Source organism: Phocoena sinus, chromosome X (assembly GCF_008692025.1).
Source record: "Phocoena sinus isolate mPhoSin1 chromosome X, mPhoSin1.pri, whole genome shotgun sequence".
Taxonomy (NCBI): Eukaryota; Metazoa; Chordata; class Mammalia; order Artiodactyla; family Phocoenidae; genus Phocoena; species Phocoena sinus.
In genome coordinates, this window is record NC_045784.1 from 1,931,938 (window position 1) to 1,949,964 (window position 18,027).

An 18,027-nucleotide genomic window follows, 5' to 3' on the forward strand; every position below is an offset into this window, starting at 1 on the left:
AGCCCTGGTCTGGGAGGATCCCACATGCCACGGAGCAACTAAGCCCGTGTGCCACAACTACTGAGCCTGTGCTCTAGAGCCCGTGAGCCACAACTACTGAGCCCACGTGCCACAACTACTGAAGCCCGCGTGCCTAGAGCCCGTGCTCCACAACAAGAGAAGCTGCCGCAATGAGAAGCCCATGCACCGCAATGAAGAGTAGCCCCTGCTCGCCACAACTAGAGAAAGCCCGCGCACAGCAACGAAGACCCAACGCAGCCAAAAATAAATTTATAAAAAAAAAAAAAAAGTACAGAAAAGAAAAAAAAGAGTACCTGGGAAAGGAAACTTAAATGCATATGACTAAACGAAAGAAGCTAATCTGAAAAGACTACCTACTGTGTGATTCCAGCTCTATGACATGATAAAAAAAAAGAGACAAAATATGGAGACAGAAAAAAAGATCAGTGGTTGCCAGGGTCTAGGGGAAAAAGGGAAATGAACAGACAGAGCACAGAAGATTTTTTAGGGCAGTGAAACTACTCTGTATGATGATAAAATGATGGATACATGTCAGTATACATTTGCCCAAAGCCACAGAATGTACACCACCAGGAGCAAACCCTAATGTAAACTGCAGACTTGGGGTGATAACGTGTCAATGGGTTCATACATCTATTTTAATTTTACAAATGTACCACTGGGTACATCCATCACATCTATCTATCTATCTATCTATCTATCTATCTATCTATCATCTATCTATCCATCCATCCATCACTTCTATCTATCTATCTATCTATCTATCTATCTATCCACCCATCCATCCATCACTTCTATCTATCTACCTATCTATCTATCCATCCATCCATCACTTCTATCTATCTACCTACCTACCTACCTATCTAACTATCCACCCATCCATCCATCACTTCTATCTATCTATCTATCTATCTACCTATCTATCCATCCATCCATCCATCACTTCTATCTACCTATCTACCTACCTACCTACCTATCTATCCACCCATCCATCACTTCTATCTATCTATCTACCTACCTATCTATCCATCCATCCATCCATCACTTCTATCTATCTATCTATCCATCTACCTACCTACCTATCTATCTATCTAACTATCCATCCATCCATCCAACACATCTATCTATCTATCTCTATCTATCTATCTATCTACCTATCTACCTATCTATCTATCCATCGAGAGAGGGAGAGAAGTTATTTTAAGGAATTGGCTCACATGATTCTAGGGCTGGCAAGTCCAAAATCCCCAGGGCAGGCCAGCAGCCTGAAAATTCAGTAAGAGTTGATGTTTCAGTCGTACGTTCAAGTGTCATCAGGGCAGCAAACTGGAAACTCAGGCAGAATTCCTTCTTCTCTGGGGAACCTCAAATTCTGTTTTCTCTTATGGTCTTCACCTGATTAGATAAGGCCCACCACATTACAGCAGGTCATCTGCTTTACTCGAAGGCTACTGATGCAAATGTTCATTCCAGGTATAAAGTATCTTCCCAGAAACATCTAAACCGTTTGACTGGTCACTGTGGCCTGGCCAAGTTGACAGATAAAATTATCCATTGCAGGCTGTATTTAAACAAAGCCACTTAACGCAGGCATGTCGGATGGTCTGACCCAACTCCAGCAGGTGATTTCAGCTCACCAATCTAACGTTCTAATTAAGTCCAGCTGCAGACAGATAAAAGCAAGTCCTTGCTGTTTGGACATTACGAGGACAGAATCGGCATCTGTTTTCTCCATCTGCCCCCTTCCTTGTCCGCAAGGCCACAGTAGCTGTACTAGCAGGGGAATCAGACTGAATGGGTGAATTGCCTTGGGATTCATTTTATTAACGGCACCACCTTTAGCCACCAGCTTCTCAAACCTCTTCACCTCCCTAAATCTTAACTTCCTCATGTGGAAAATGAGGATTCTATCAGCCCCCACACATAGAAGCACTTAGAGCTTCAAATGTTCTGCTTTTAGAACAACGTCTGGGATACTGGAGGACCAGGCTGGATGGCTCACAGACAGGAACGCCAGCACCAGGCTCCATGGAGTTAAGAGAAGCACCCAGAGCCCCTCAGACCTTTGCGTGGAAGCAGCACACTGTCACCCCACTCTGCAGTCTCCGTGACACCAAGGCTGCAGAGTGGACCCTGCCCCAGCATCTCCAGAGGACCCCACCGCATGGTGCTAGCCAGGAGATGTGTACTTCATGGTGAGCCTTTCTAGCTCATCTCTGGGACTCCTGCAATGACGGTGGATGCACCTGGAGGAATCTGGCTCAGGGGACAACCCCAGCTGCGAAGTATCCTGGGACACGGATCAGTCACTTTCAGTCCTCTCTTCTGCAGGTGAGCAAGTAGGAAGGGGTTTCCAGCTTGTAGATGGCAGATGGTGGGACTTCTGGGTCTCCATTATCATGGGAGCCAATTACTCGTAAACAATTCTCTCTCTCTCTCTGTAGATAGATAGATACACAGATAATACATATGATAAGTAGATAGATGATAGATACAGACATACATAGATGAATAGATATTGATAGATAATAGACAGAGAGAGAGGTTGATAGCTAAACAGATAGATAGATGGATAGCTAGCTAGCTAGATAGGATCCGTAGGATAAGTAGATAGATGATAGATAGATAGGTCAATAGATGATTGACAGAGCATTGGATTAGATAGATAATATTACATAGACTGAGATGGGTAGATAAGAGACAGACATACAGACTAGACAGATAGATGACAGGTGATAGATATAGATATATAGATATGGATAGATATCCGATGGGTTCTGTTTCCCTGCAGAATGCTAAAACAGGCCATCTATACTAGCAGATGGCAAACCATAACCCGTAGATTAATAACCCATCAAATAACCCAGCAGATCATGCCAGCTGCCTGTTTCTGTGTACGAGCTAAGAGTAAGTATGTACTTTTTAAATGGTTGGGGGAAAAAGTCAAAAGACATGAAAAAAGTCAATATTCTGTGAGACTTGAAAATGACGTGAAGTTCACATCAATAAAGCTTTACTGGAACACAACCAAGAGCATCCGTTTAGGCACCGCGTGTATCTGTGTACCCGTTGCAAGGCCGAGCCGAGTAGTTGAGACGACGTGTAGGGCCGAGAAAGCCCCCAATATTTCCTCCCTGGCTCTGTACAGACGACGGGGGTGCCAAGCCGCGCCCTACGTCTCTGAGGAGAAGCCAAGCAAAAACCTTAAGAAACCATTAGCTGTGCAGTCTCTGTGACGTTGCGATGACACCTTATTCTGAAGTCTCCTATGGAAGATTCCGCAGACATCATCTCCCGATGCTTTTCTGAGGGTTTTCCACCTTTGAGGACACCTTGTCTGTAAGGCCCACGCCACCCTTGACAGCCCCAGCTGTCTCCAGTAATGGGTGTGTCCCTAAAGAGATCCCATTTCCCCTCTAACGAGCCCCGCACGGCCCTGCTCCGCACAGCTTTCAAGGCGCTGAGTCATCTCCTTCTGGAAAACTCAGTCCATTATCTTTCCTTCTGCAAAGCAGCCAGGCCATGTCAACTCCCTGCCAAGCTCCCACAAACTGAGATAATCATAATTGCTAAATGGATTACCATAAATACCAGTTTTGCAAGAGCAGAAACCCAACAGCAGCTGTTACCCCGAAGCGCATTCCAGAGGACGGCGTCGTGGGTGATTTCATAGTGCATTAGGTGGTGATTTATGTGGAAACAACTCCGAGAAGTGAGCTGAAGGGATGTAGGCAGGCGGGATCATGGAAGCAGTCGTGGCGTTTTGAAGAAAAGAAAAGATCGAGAGCAAGTGTCGTCTCTCTGGCTTTTGGGCTTCTCGGCTCCCAGACGAGGGGAGAAGTACTGAGAAGCATTGGACTCACGTCACCTCTTGATCTTAGCAGGTGGCACATACGTAGTGTCATCTCATGCTAGGATAGGATGGGTTCTCCTCCCAGAATCCCGAGGATGACAGCATCGTCTCCTTGGTAAATGCAGCCCTTGGGAGTGATTCCAGATACGAGAGGGTGAGGGAAGAAAAGAATTATTGGTTCCCTCCAACTCCAACGGGAGATATACTTTTATTTTTCTATTGCATCTTTCCACTCTGGAAGATGCCATTGGGGTCCAAGGAAAGGAACAATTTCGGGTAAGAGCCATCAACACCATACAGACCTGGCAACTGGACACCCTCTCACCAGCAAGGGATGGTCTTGGGCCAGTTTCCAAGGCTGAGAGTGAGTGCAAACCCAAGCACAGCTGCAGAAGTTGAGTGACTCATGGGAAAAACACATGCGTTTGTGCAAATATGCACGTGTCTGCCTGCCTCCCCACCACATGCCTTACACGTACTGTGTCTATTGCTTAAGAATACGCAGGACAAAATAAGATAACGTTAGATAACTGAATGCAATTGTCTGACGCCTGTGACTAGCCTCAAGGAGAGTCTGGAGGTCCAAGGAGGGGAGTGGGTGCGGCTATAGATTCAGCAAGATTACCCAGGGGGTGGTAATCGCTCAGGGCAATGGGTATTTGAGGGATACAATATACTCTTCTCCCTGCTTTTGTATATGTTTGCAATTCTCCAAACAAATATACATTTAATCTGACCATCACAAAGATTTTAGAAGGCAGAGTATTTATTTATTTAATTTTTAAACGGTTTGTTGGCGTGTAGTTGATTTACAATGTTCTGTCAGGTTCAGGTGTACCGCAAAGTGGATCACTTATACGCACACATGTACCTTTTCTTTTTCAGAGTCTTTCCCCATAGAGGTCATTACAGAGTACTGAGTGGAGTTCCCTGTGCTCTACAGTAGGTCCTTATTAGTTGTCTATTTGGTAGATAGTACTGTGTATGTGTCAGTCCCAATCTCCCAACTTATCCCTGTCCCTCAGAAGCCAGAATATTTAAAAATGTACTCTTCCCTCAACCCCTTCACCTGCAATGTCTTTATGTCCCTGTCCACCACAATGACAAAGCCGACTGTATTGTAAATTCCCACTCCCTTTGAATCCTTGTGATTGAGAAGCTCACACAAGATTTTTTAAAATAATTGAGTTCTGAGCTTCTTGGCAGCCAAAGGAAAAAGTGATACCTCTTCTGTTCTGTGAATAACCATTGCCCAACAATTCTCCCTGGGAAGAAAAGCTGTTCCAGTCGCATCTCTGAGTCATTAATCCCCAAAATGTTTTCAATAGTTCCCCCACAGGGAACACAGTGACATAACTTGGAAAGGCACTCTGCTATAAATATTTTCATTTTAACACCCAGCGCGTACTAACAAAGTGCCGTGCAGAGGTAGCAATTCTGTGGAGAACTACAACAGCAGTGGTCTAAGAACTCAGCTTTGGGGTGGTCCAGGGTGAGTTGAAAGTAACACCTATGCTATCTACGAGCCATGGTCCTTCAAGCCAACCTCCCCAAACATCGCATCTTTCGGGTGGTTGGCTGACCCAAATGAATGGCATTTTAACGTCGTATCGTCTGGCAAAGGCATGGAAAAATCCACATTTTCTGTGCCTGGGTAAGGGCCGATGCATAAACCCCAATAACTGACCATGGAAACAGGATGGTTATACATCTGTCATGGGGGCTCATGGCAGACCGGGTGGTGAGCGTCCCTCAGTATAGCTGATATCGTCCCTTTAAATGAAAGTTCTCTCCACGTTATGCTAAGCGAAATAAGACAGACAGAGACAAATACTGTATGGTATCACTTATATGTGGAATCTAAAAAATACAACTAGTATTAGTGAATAAAACAGAAACAGAAGCAGACTCACAGATACAGAGAATGAACTAGTGGTTCCCAGTGGGGAGAGGGAAGAGGGGAGGGGCAGGATAGGGGGAGGGGATTAAGAGGTACAAACTATGATGTAGAAAATAAGCTACAGGGATATATCGTACGGCACAGGGAATATACCCACTATTCTACAATAACTATAAATGGAGTATAACCTTGAAAAATGGTGAATGACTACATTGTACAACCTGTAACTTATATAATATTGTACATTAACTACACTTCAATAAAATAATAAAGTTCAATTTTAAGAAGTCCTCAAACATTTGAGCGAAGGAAATGCTTCAAATTCAGACTTAGAATTCAGCCATACAAATATTTCCATCACTCTCGCATAAAACATCTGGATTTGAGCAATGCACTCTCTTTGTGAAGTATCAAGACGTATTTCATGCAAAGATAATTTGAAGCAATGAGAACCGCTGTATGGCACTTCCTTACTTACCTCTACCTGCCGTGGAAACAGGGCTCTGGTGCCTGGGCTGCTTCCCACGGTAAAACTGATCCCTTTGAGTTCTATCTCCTGGGGGCGGGGTGAGAACATTAAGTGAGATGTTTTTAAACTACATCCGGAATAGGTCAGATAGCTTCATAGTAATCAGATAGTAACTGACTATTACATCAACAGTAAAACAAAGAACCAAATTTAGCCATGACCATAAGCGCTGGTCAAAGGTAGCAGGGCACTTACATGGGCTCCCATGGGCTTCTCTAGAAGCCGACTGTATTGTAAATTCCCACTCCCTTTGAATCCTTGTGATTGAGAAGCTCACACGAGTGAAATTCACCTTCTGTCCCCTATCAGAGAGAACTCTTTCACAAACTCAAAAAACTGGGTTAAAAGATGTATTCCAGGGACTCTGAACAGTAATAGTAAGGTGGGATAAAATTAAATACCCAGTGGGTATTTATAATGCTGACTGAATTCCTGCAAGATAGTCTACAGAACAATAACAAAATTGAATATAGTTGTGTACACAAATGAATACGGGTAACCATGACCCTGGAGCAGGTCAAATGTAAGTGTGATTGCAAATCACACACCTTTAATGAGAAGGGTAGGTGAGGCCACATCTCAGCTCCATCTCCTATGGCTGTGTCCCCCTTCCTCAGGTAAATGGTGACTCCAACAGGTGCTTTTTCACCTGAAGAATGAGAATAATGGCAGAATCATTGAGGGTATTATGTGTGAATGATTTACTGGGGAGATGATAGACAGATAGAAAGATAGACAGACATATAGAAGGATGGATAGAGAGATAGGTAGGTAGACAGACAGACAGACATATAGAAGGATGGATGGATAGATAGGTAGACAGACAGACACAGACATATAGAGGATGGTTGGATAGATAGGTAGACAGACAGACAGACAATCAGACATACAGAAGGATGGATGGATAGATACATGGATGGATGGATAGATAAACAGACAGAAGGATGGATGGAGAGAGAGACAGACAAATAGAGGATGGATGGATAGATAGATACATAGACAGATACATGGATGGATGGATGGAAAGATAGATACATCAGATAAATGACAGGTGATAGGTGGAGCGATAGATATGAACAGATGAAAGATTTACAGATTCGATAGATGGTAGATAGATGATAGAACAGATAAATGACTGGTGGATGGACAGATAACAGATACATAGATATGGATAGAGGAAAGATTGATAGATTTGATAGATGACAGTAGATAGATGATTGATAGATAGGAAACACTGGTAGATGATAGATAGCTACAATAATATGTATTACATATTATATGAATTTACGCTGATACCCACACCCATGCAGTTGAATTTCTCATGTAGAGTAACCCAGCAATTAGAGGATAGCCATTTCAAGTGAGTTAAAAATTGCAATTTCTGGGCTTCCCTGGTGGCACGGTGGTTAAGAATCCGCCTGCCAACGCAGGGGACACGGGTTCGAGCCCTGGTCCGGGAAGATCCCACATGCCGCGCAGCAACTAGGCCCGCGAGCCACAACTACTGAGCCCGTGAGCCACAACTACTGAGCCTGCGCTCTAGAGCCCGCGAGCCACAACTACTGAGCCCGTGCGCCACAACTACTGAAGCCCGCGTGCCTACAGCCCACGTTCCGCAACAAAAGAAGCCACCGCAATGAGAAGCCCGCACACCGCAACGAAGAGTAGCCCCCGCTTGCCGCAACTAGAGAAAGCCCGCGTGCAGCAATGAAGACCCAACGCAGCCAAAAATAAATCAATCAATTAAAGAAAAATTGCAATTTCTACATGTAAGTGTCATATATCAAATTAAGAAAACCTTATTCTTTAAAAATTCTCGGTTTGCTAGCACACTCACTTCAGAAAAACTGATGACCTTCCCCATAAATAGTAACAACACCTTTGCAAGGAACCCACAGCCCCTCTGCGAGAGGGTACTTCATTCCACCTCCTTTTGCGTCGCGCTTGCCTAGAGCAGATGACCACGTTCTTCTCATTTGCTCTTCAGGGGAAATGCACTTAGGCTGTTAATAAATGAACTCCAGCTTTCCACACTGAAAGCATCTGGAGGTCCAACGTGTTTGGAAAATTATTTTCAAGGCTGACCTCCCCCACGGCTGACAGCTTTGGCGGAGGCTGTGGTTAGGTGCCAGTCATTGCTCAACTGATACGCCAGATGGATGATGAACGGTGTGCTTTCCACCACGGGGAGAAGCAGTGACCTACATCTAAAGATGGAGCATTTGTTTCCAGTTTCTGCTGGTGACCTGCTTCGATCTCTCAGGCTTTTTAGAGCTTTCTGGTTCCGAGGCAGGGTCCAGGCAGGGCGGGGGTCCGGATAGGCAAGCATTGCCTGGATGGCCAGGATTCGGGAACCCCAGGGGCAACCTCAGGGCTCTACCCCCAGCACGTGTTAGGAAAGGATTTCCCGCTTCATGCTCTGCTGTGGACCTTCGTCCCCCCTCTTCAAACCTGCTGTGTATCTGAAGAAAATGAAAACACTAATTCAAAAAGATCCATGCACCCCCATGTTCACAGCAGCGCTATTTACAGTAGCCAAGATTTGGAAGCAAGCTAAGGGTCCATCGACAGAGGAACGGATAAAGAAGATGTGGTGCATATATACAATGGAATATTACTCAGTCATGAAAAGGAATGAAATCATGCCATTTGCAGCAACATGGATGGACCCAGAGATGATCATACTAGGTGAAATAAGTCAGACACAGAAAGACAAATATTCCATGTTACCACTTACATGTGGAATCTAAAAAGAAAATAAAACAAATGAATGACTATAACAAAACAGAAGCAGACTCACAGATACGGAGAACAAACTAGTGGTTCCCAGTGCAGAGAGAGAATGGGAGGAGGGGCAATAGAGGGGTAGGGGATTAAGAGGTACAAACTACTATGTATACAACAGATAAGCCATGAGGATATATTGTAGAACATGGGGAATACAGCCAATATTCTAAAATAACTACAAACCTTTAAAATAGTGAATGACTGTGCCGTGCACCCAAAATGAATATGATATTGTAAATCAACTATACCTCAATAAAAAAATTAAATAATAAATAAATAAAAGCAAAAAAAAAAAAAAATCTAACCTTGACTGGATGGATTTTCAGACAAGGCTGAGTTCTGAAGGTGACAGTCTGCGAAGATTTCTTCTCCAAATCAGGTCACATTCCCCAGTTCTAGAGACAGAGACCTGCTATCTCTGGAGACACTGATTCAGGCTACGACAGGAAGAAGTTGTTACGATTTTGAGGGGTGACGTTTTTTTAATGACTACTCTGGAAGAGTGGGAATGTGGATGCATCGTGACCACCCGGTGAATGCCATTTCTTTGCTGGAAAGGAAACAAGCAGTGTTTGCTAGAATGAAAACGAACCTTGGGAGTTTTCCCTTTCAGAGTTTATAGATATCTCAGAGAGGTCCCAAGAGGTTAGAGGGACAAACTGGGGCCAGACGCCCAGCCAACGTTTCCCCCATTCATGGTGCCTCTCCAAGAGAAAATGAAGTTATCTTTTACAGTGGACGATTCGCCTACATTATCCTGAGCCCTGGCGCATCCATCCTCTTCCATTTCTGTTCCGCTCTGCTCTCTCCTGGAAGGCAAGATGAAAGGGACCTTGGGACAAGCGCATGGGTCCAAAATGTGAGTTGGTCAGAAAAGCCAAACAAATATCAACTCTCGCAGAAAGAAGAGAAAATCTTTCACGGCCACTGAAACACGGCGGTGGAGATGCCTTCAAGATAACTAGCTTCTCCCAAAGTAGTATTACTCCCGTAGTAGTGTTAGTAAACATTCATACTAAAGTAAGAAATATGAACAAGTCCTAAGGGATTCTGACAGAACTTCAGGGGATGAACTGCATTTTCTTTTTTTTTAAATTTTCACATCGGGAACTTCCAGAATCTGTCCAGTTAGCATATTTGGACACACATGCAGCCTCTCCGTATGAATTCAAGATGCTGTGATTAAGCGTCATATGCTTTGCTCTCGTAACTTGACAAAAGACATTACATTACAGAGGATGGAACATTTAATGGAAACAGTGCAGAATCCCTTTTTATTAACTTTCCTATATGTTTTCATATCTCCAGATAATTTTCCCAAAGACACAGGTAATTTTCTTTCTTTCTTTTTTTTTTTTTTTTTTTAGTAAGAAAGTGTTTCACTTATACCCTTAGGTCTCTCGTAAACTCCTTTGGTGATGAGAAAGAAACTTTCCATCATTAACGAAAAGCATATGCTGAGGTTTAGATGACATCAATCTGACGCCTGTAAAAAGATGGGACATCGGGAGTTCTGTGAAGTTAAAAAAAAAAAAAAAAGAAAGAAAAGAGAAGAAGCCGTACAGCTTACTCAGCACTGCGTTTCACACCAAGGGAAATGCATGGAAGAGGGTAGAAAGCCATCAGTGAGAATGTCCTGTCATTCTATCAAGGGACGTGAAGAAATGCCAATAAGAATGGGGACAGCTTTCAGGGACGTTGTCATCTTTATGCCAGCAGCTTCACTCAAGGCGCACTCCGTCCATCTTAGATGCAGCGCTGGTGGCGTATCTTCACGAGAAGCGGCACCTCCAGCGTGAGTGTCCAGTTGTCCCTCCCAAACTCCATCCTCTCCACTCTTTCCAGTCTCCCCATCTGGCCCCTTCGTAACTCATGTCTTCACCGCAGACATCTCCTGCCTCTCCCACCACAGCTGTCCACCCACTCCTCTCTGCGTGAGGCATTTTCCTGACATTCTCTTCTGCCCTTTCTTCTCCTTTGCTTCCACCAACGTGACATAAAAATGCCAGATGTCAGGTGGGGCTGGGCATTTTTCAAAGGAAAAAAGAACTGGCAGGCGTCCTCAGACATTCCCGAGACCTCCCTCCTCCTTCCCTGAAGCTACTGTCCCCATCTTTCCCCTTCCTGTCCCCACCGAATGTTCTCGAACATGGACCACACTCATTTCTCTCCCGTAACATTGACTGCTCAGCCCAAGCCACCACTGCTGTGATGCTGCCCCGGGAAATACGGCACGACCTCCTTTCCAACCCAAGAACCCATTTTCAAGAACCCATCTTCTTGGAGCTGTTCACTGCTGTTTCTCCCCAGAAACCATTCCTCTCTGATCTCCACAACACCATATCCTCTTCTGCTCTCCGTACCTCTCTCACGGCGCTTCATCAGTCATCATTTTGGATAATTTCCTCTCCTCCATATTCCCCTACGGGTAAGAGCTCAAACCTCACCAGTATCATTTTTTTTTTTTTTTCACGGTGATGGGGTTTCCTGTGCTTCAGAATACAGTTTAAATGGACTTTTCAAGTTAATTTTTATTGGAGTAGAGTTGATTTACAATGTTGTGTTAGTTTCAGGGGTACAGCAAAGCGAATCAGTTATACATACACATATATTCATTCTTTTTCAGATTCTTTTCCCGTATAGGTCATTACAGAGTATTGAGTAGAGTTCCCTGTGCTCTACAGTAGGCTCTCATTAGTTACCTGTTTTATATGTAGTAGTGTGTGTATGTCAGTTATTTGCAAATGAAGCAACTGATAAGGGATTAATCTCCAAAATATATAAAGAGCTCATGCAGCTCAATATCAAAAAAACAAACCACCCAATCCAAAAACGGGCAGAAGACCTAAAAAGACACAATGGAAAGAAGAAGAGAACGTAAAAAAAGAAGCTATGTAATATATATGTGTATAAGTGAATTATTTTACTGTACACCGGAAACTAGTACAACATTGTAAAACAAATATATCCCGCTAAACATTTTTTAAAAATTAAACAAAAACATAGATTTCCACTTGACCGTGGCTAACAAGTCCGTGAATGAGAAAAGGACACATCTGGGGAGCAATGGACAAGCAGAAAAAAGGATAATTTCATTTTGTATATCCATTAGCGGGTTGGGACCATTTAACTGTCCTCCCAGCCAACTCTTGTAGAAGCTGGAGTGGGAGGCTGCGGCTTGCTTGCAGCTGATCTAAGCGGCACTATCTCTACTGGGTGGAAATTACACTGGCTCCTCTGTGGTTTGTGAAAACAGGATGTGAGAGCATTTGGTAAGTCTTGGGACGCAGCTTCAGGGAGCTCTGGGGCCTCCAGCATCTACTCTGCATGCTGTCTATGGATGACAATTCACGCATTTCAATCTATTTCATTGATGTCTACCGATGCCTGGGTGTCCGGTTGGCAGTCATGGGTGAAGCAGCATCAAATGACAAGTCACGGGACTTCCCTGGTGGCGCGGTGGTTGACAGTCCGTCTGCCGATGCGGGGGACACGGGTTCGAGACCTGGTCTGGGAGGATCCCACACGCCGCGGAGCAACTAAGCCCGTGCGCCACAACTACTGAGCCTGCGCTCTAGAGCCCGCGAGCCACAACTACTGAGCCCACGTGTCACAACTACTGAAGCCCGCGTGCCTAGAGCCCGTGCTCTGCAACAAGAGAAGCCACCGCAATGAGAGGCCCGCGCACTGCAACCAGGAGTAGCCCCCGCTCGCCGCAACTAGAGAAAGCCTGCGCGCAGCAACAAAGACCCGATGCAGCCAAACATAAATAAATAAAGTTAAACCTTAAAAAAAACAACAAAACAGTGCTCGCTTCGGCAGCACATACACTAAAAAAAAAAACAACAAAACAAAACATGGGTGCTTCCATTCTTCCCAGACTGACCCCTCCGTGCAAGATCGCCTCACACCCTAAGATGCTACCGGGAGATCTCCCTTCAGCTTTGTCTCATTCTCTTTACTCCTTATTCTTTTTAAAAGCCCTTGGGAGGGGAGTTCCCTGGTGGCCCAGAGGTTAGGATTCTGGGCTTTCACTGCCGAGGCTCAGGTTCCAACCGTGCTCAGGAAACCAAGATCCCGCAAGCTGAGCAATGCAGACAAGAAAAATTTTTTAAATAAATAAAAACCCTCGGGAGAGACTGAAACTTAAGCAGGAAGTTAAGTTTCCCACTTAACCGTTCCTACTTTGCACACTGGGAATAGCTCGTTTCTGTGTCCAGAGCAGAGAAGCAGAAGGAGCCAGTGGTTGTGTACGTGTGCGTGCGTGTGTAAATGTATGTGGCGTGTGCATGAGTGCATGGAGAGACACTGGTGCACGGGGGAGACCACAGTACACAGCTATGCGTGCGGACTAACATGCAAACTGCAGCTCTGCCGTTGGTTCTGGAGTACATTAATTAAGCCTTTTCAAAACGTTCCCTCTTCCTCTATAAAATGGAGATAAGACCTGTCACCAGTATTTGTTGCGAGATTTAAAAATAAAGCGTCAAGTCCTGGAAGAGACACATGGATTGCTGCTGGGGGAGTCTGGTGTGGCAGAGGTGTGGGGAAGAAGGACTCTGAGTTCTCCAGATATCAGGGCTCCCTCTTGCAAGTGGATGGCAGACAGTGAGATCCGAACCCAATTTGGGAAGGTCGTTCTGTACAGGATGCCGCCACGATGACTGCCGGGAGTCCTCCTGCAAACGCAACGGCGGTCAATACAAATATCACAATATCCCTGTAACGTAAGTCCCCCATGAATTTCTTCAACACAGCTAAATCCAGGTGGAGACGGAGACCACTCTCCTAACATGTGGGTTCATGAGAGGTTAACAAGCCAAAAAGAGGAAGAAAGGGAAAGAAAACCCGAATTTGGAAACTGGACATTATAACTTCTACCATCCTTTGCCACGGTCCCAGCTTGTGGAAAATTTTAAACCTTGTGACAGGGCTTCCCTGGTGGCGCAGTGGTTGAGAGTCCGCCTGCCGACGCAGGGGACGCGGGTTCGTGCCCCGGCCCGGGAAGATCCCACATGCCGCGGAGCGGCTGGGCCCGTGAGCCGTGGCCGCTGAGCCTGCGCGTCCGGAGCCTGTGCTCCGCAGCGGGAGAGGCCACAGCGGTGAGAGGCCCGCGTACCGCAAAATAAATAAATAAATAAATAAAAATAAATTAAAAATTGTGATAAATAAGTCAACATGTGAGGTAACTATACAGTGTTCTTTACTTAGGGAATTGTTGAACTAATAATACAACTGAGAAGACGCTCCTCCAAGAAGCCTTTCAAAAGGCATCTAGAAGATCACAGAAGTCCAGCAAAACTCCAATGATTGCCCCAGACAGAAAGAAGAGAAAGAATGGAAGAGAAGGAGAAAGAATATTTGGACAACTAACAGTTGAAAATCTCCCCCGAACTGAAGAAACACAGAAAAGGTTAGATCCAACCAACCCAAGAGGGTCTAACCATCCTTAAATCCCATACGGCTCATCTGATCAATTCCTAACCAGGAGGCTATCAAGCGAATATAACCAGAAGCAATGTTGCTAGAAAGATAAGAGTCATGAAAGGAAGGACGCTTTGTCACCTTATGCTCTCAGATGTTCAGAATCTAGGGGAGGGCTCTGTTCCGTCGCGTGGCCCTGACACGGGATGTTGAGAGCCCAGAGTGTGCCATGTAAACAGTGACCATCGCTATCAAGAAAATCCAAGTTGTGCTCTAAAGAGTGTGACCCAAACAACTCCAGAGAGAGACAGGAAGCACATTCTAGGGACAGGGAAGTCCACCTTCGTCTGGACTGCTCTTTAGGACGGAGCTGAATTTATAACAAAGTCTACAAAACGTGAACTTCACAACAAACCCAAGCGTAGTCCAAGCCCAGAGTAGAATGTCTCACCAGCTGTATCATCACATCAGATGGGCTGCCTTGGAAATAAGTGATTCTGGAAATTTTCACACAGAGCTGGACAGCCCTTGCTCTGACCCTTGGAAACTGACCATGGGATGCTTGGACCATGAGTTGGTATCCATTTGGAGGAAACTCTGCGTGACCGGCTAAGGGGAGCTGGGCTGTTTTCTATGTCATGCAAAACCTTGGCCCAGCTCACGCACTCAGATTTACAACTCATTTTTAAATATTTCCTTTTAACAAATTATAGACTATGCGATATTTCAAGAAGCAAATGCAAACACACTGAGGTAGGCGAGGAAAAAAAAAAAAACCTCTTGGAAAGATAAATCCCAAACCCAGCATTTTATGTATGAGTAATTCACTTCAAACAGTACCAGTCAAGTGGGAAACTAGGGATATTCTGAGATCATCTGAGGATAGAGCATGCTTGGCTTTTACGAGGTTGGGTTGTTTTGAAAGAAAGAAGAGGGTTTTGTTTAAAACATCCGGATAATTACAGCTGATCAGAATTTACTATGTGTGATTTTGTTAACAGATAACGAAATGTTTACTTTCTCCATGTGTGTTTTTAAGCAGACTTTAGTTTCTAGAAACCTCAGATCTAGAAGGGAAGATAGCTGTGGGGTTTATTCACCTGTGAATTAAAAACCTGTTGCCTTAGCAACCTGAACTACCCCGTGGCAGATGTGTTCTGTTCCTTAAGTGGTACTTCACATGGTTTGATTTTGCTGTCAGTCAACTTGTTTGGGGTTTTAAAGAGGTCATCTCAGTTCCAGAAGGTTGAAGAGAAACAGTCTTGGTGTTCTCTGTATGTACAACCGGGATGAATGTATCAAGCTTGCCGATGCGCTTTTGCAGCAAACGTAAGTTCTATGGTGCTTCTACGATGAGATTATACTCACCAAAGAGTTAGGAAACCCAAGGTGAAAACGACCCAAGCTTGTAAACGTCATCCCTTTCTCCTGGCTTCAAGACAGCAACTCCTTTGCTATATGATCCAGTAATCCCACTCCTGGGCACATATCCGGGGAAAAGTCTAATTTGAAAAGATACGTGCACCCCAATATTCATAGCAGCACTATTTACAAGAGCCAGGACGTGGAAGCAACCTAAATGTCCATCGACAGAGGAATGGATAAAGAAGATGTGGTCTATATATACAGTGTTTGAAATTACATTAAGAAAAGCCTCTGAAATGAACACCAGGTTAAACGCTGGACTCCAAGGAAAGGCGTCCAGTCACCCCGCCCTCATCTTTCCTGTGTTCATATCCACGGGGCATCTCAGATCTGAGTCTGTGACCAAGGTTTATCACTTTACAATAGAATTCTAACACCTCTGAAAAGTCGTCGACCCAGGCCCCCTAAAAACATGCATTCAGAGATGAAATAAAACAGAGGTAGAGCACATGGAACTCCAAGTGGGTGAGGACCCAGAGACACCAAGTTGAAGATTAAAAAAGAAGGGAGAGAAGAGCACACTGCATGTGCAGAAGGACGGATAAGGCAGTTACCCCGCACAGCCAGCCACCCCGTAGAGAAAAGAGGGACCCCATGGTCCTGGTGGGGTAACTCACACCCCCACCCTGAAGGCAGTCCGCCTCGCCTGAGCGGTTCAGCTACAAGAAGCTATGACACCGACTAGGCTAAATAACGGAGTTGGTCCGAAGGTCAGGGAGCTCTGAAGAGGTGACTGCAAGACAGAACACCCAGGGCACCCACCTCTGGAAGAGAAAACACCCTCCCCTGCATCCGGGAGACGAAGGCTCTGGTGCCGGCGTCGACCTGTGGCAGCAGAAGCAAGGCTCCAGGAGGAGGAAAATGGCAAGCGGGATGCAAAGGGAGTCCGTGTCGGGCTCTGGCAGAGGTAGACTGACATCTTGAGACTCTGCCCTGAAAGTCCGCAGCGGGTCCGGAGAGATGCTGGGTCACCTTTGTTTGCCGGCACTTGGACGGGTTGCTTTTCCGTCTGTCATCCTGAGTTGCTCTGTGCCTGTGTGTGTGTGTGTCTGTGTGTGTGTGTGTGTGTGTGTGTGTGTGTGATGGACAGAGCTTCTTGACTGATTGTGTGTCCGAACTCCTGTCTCTTCCCTTGTGAGCCTTGGTCAGTGTTCTGAAACAGGGATGTCTTCAGAATCACTGTCCACGGATCCCTGGCTTCGGTAGGACAGACAGACACCCGAGGGCTACAGGTGGTTCTGGACCTCGTCGACGAGAAGCTCACGGTGGTCCCTACATATGCCCCCAAATTAACGGGGTCCTTCATGTCCCTCCAAGCTCGCTCCACAATCCTGTATCTCAAAAGCCTCCAGCGACTTTCTTCTCCTCCCTGTGCCCTTCAGCCCAAAGTTAGAAACTGTGTCCTGGAGAAATGTCCCCAGACCTCCTGTGTCGTGTGTTGAGTCCACGCTCTGTAACTGGTCCTGCGTTAAATCTCATCCTCTGGGACACCTGGGTGGGACACCTCCACCAGCCTCTGACAGGTGCCTGCCTAAATCCTTTCCTTCCTCAGGGACCTGTGGCTTACAACTCAATTCGGTGTTCACTTCTGTCCGTTTTAATCCCAGCCTCACACGCCACCATCGTGCAAAAAGGTGCGTGGGTCAGTGAAATTCAGGAAGAAAGGAAAGCCTGACTGATAAAATGGGCCAAATGTTCCCTGTCGCTTCCACCTTTTTCATTTGGCCAAAGTTTCCTAATTGAAGACCATTGCCGTTCCTCAAATAGGAAGCGTCACTTTCCTTGACCTCCACGCACATTAGGAGGCTTGCATCCAAAGTACAGAGACACCTCCAGGGGTGTTTCTTGCCGAAAAGCACAGCTCAGCCTGACGACCCGTGGTCGCTGTGACCTTAAGAGGTTTCCTTAATGGGCTTTCCAGGTTTTCGCAGCTCATTTTCTGACCCTTCACCACCCCCAAAGGTGAAGGTCGGTCATCAAAGAATGAATGTCATAAAGCAGATGTCGTGAAGCAGGCATCTGTAGTGGTAACAGACCGGGTGCTTTATGCTTTTCACGGCGTGGGAACCTCACTCTATGAAGACCCCA

At 45.5% G+C, this 18,027-nt stretch overlaps 1 long non-coding RNA gene across 1 annotated transcript in view; it reads right to left on the reverse strand.

Moving 5' to 3' along the window:
* The window catches only part of LOC116748150, a 45,414-nt gene extending 35,819 nt beyond the window's left edge, over positions 1-9,595 (reverse strand). The window contains exons 1-3 of the long non-coding RNA XR_004348171.1: positions 9,396-9,595; positions 6,852-6,952; positions 6,253-6,330 (exon numbers count right to left, since the gene is read on the reverse strand). This is a non-coding gene — a long non-coding RNA (uncharacterized LOC116748150). The remainder of the gene's footprint in view (positions 1-6,252; positions 6,331-6,851; positions 6,953-9,395) is intronic.
* Positions 9,596-18,027: the final 8,432 nt, after the last annotated feature.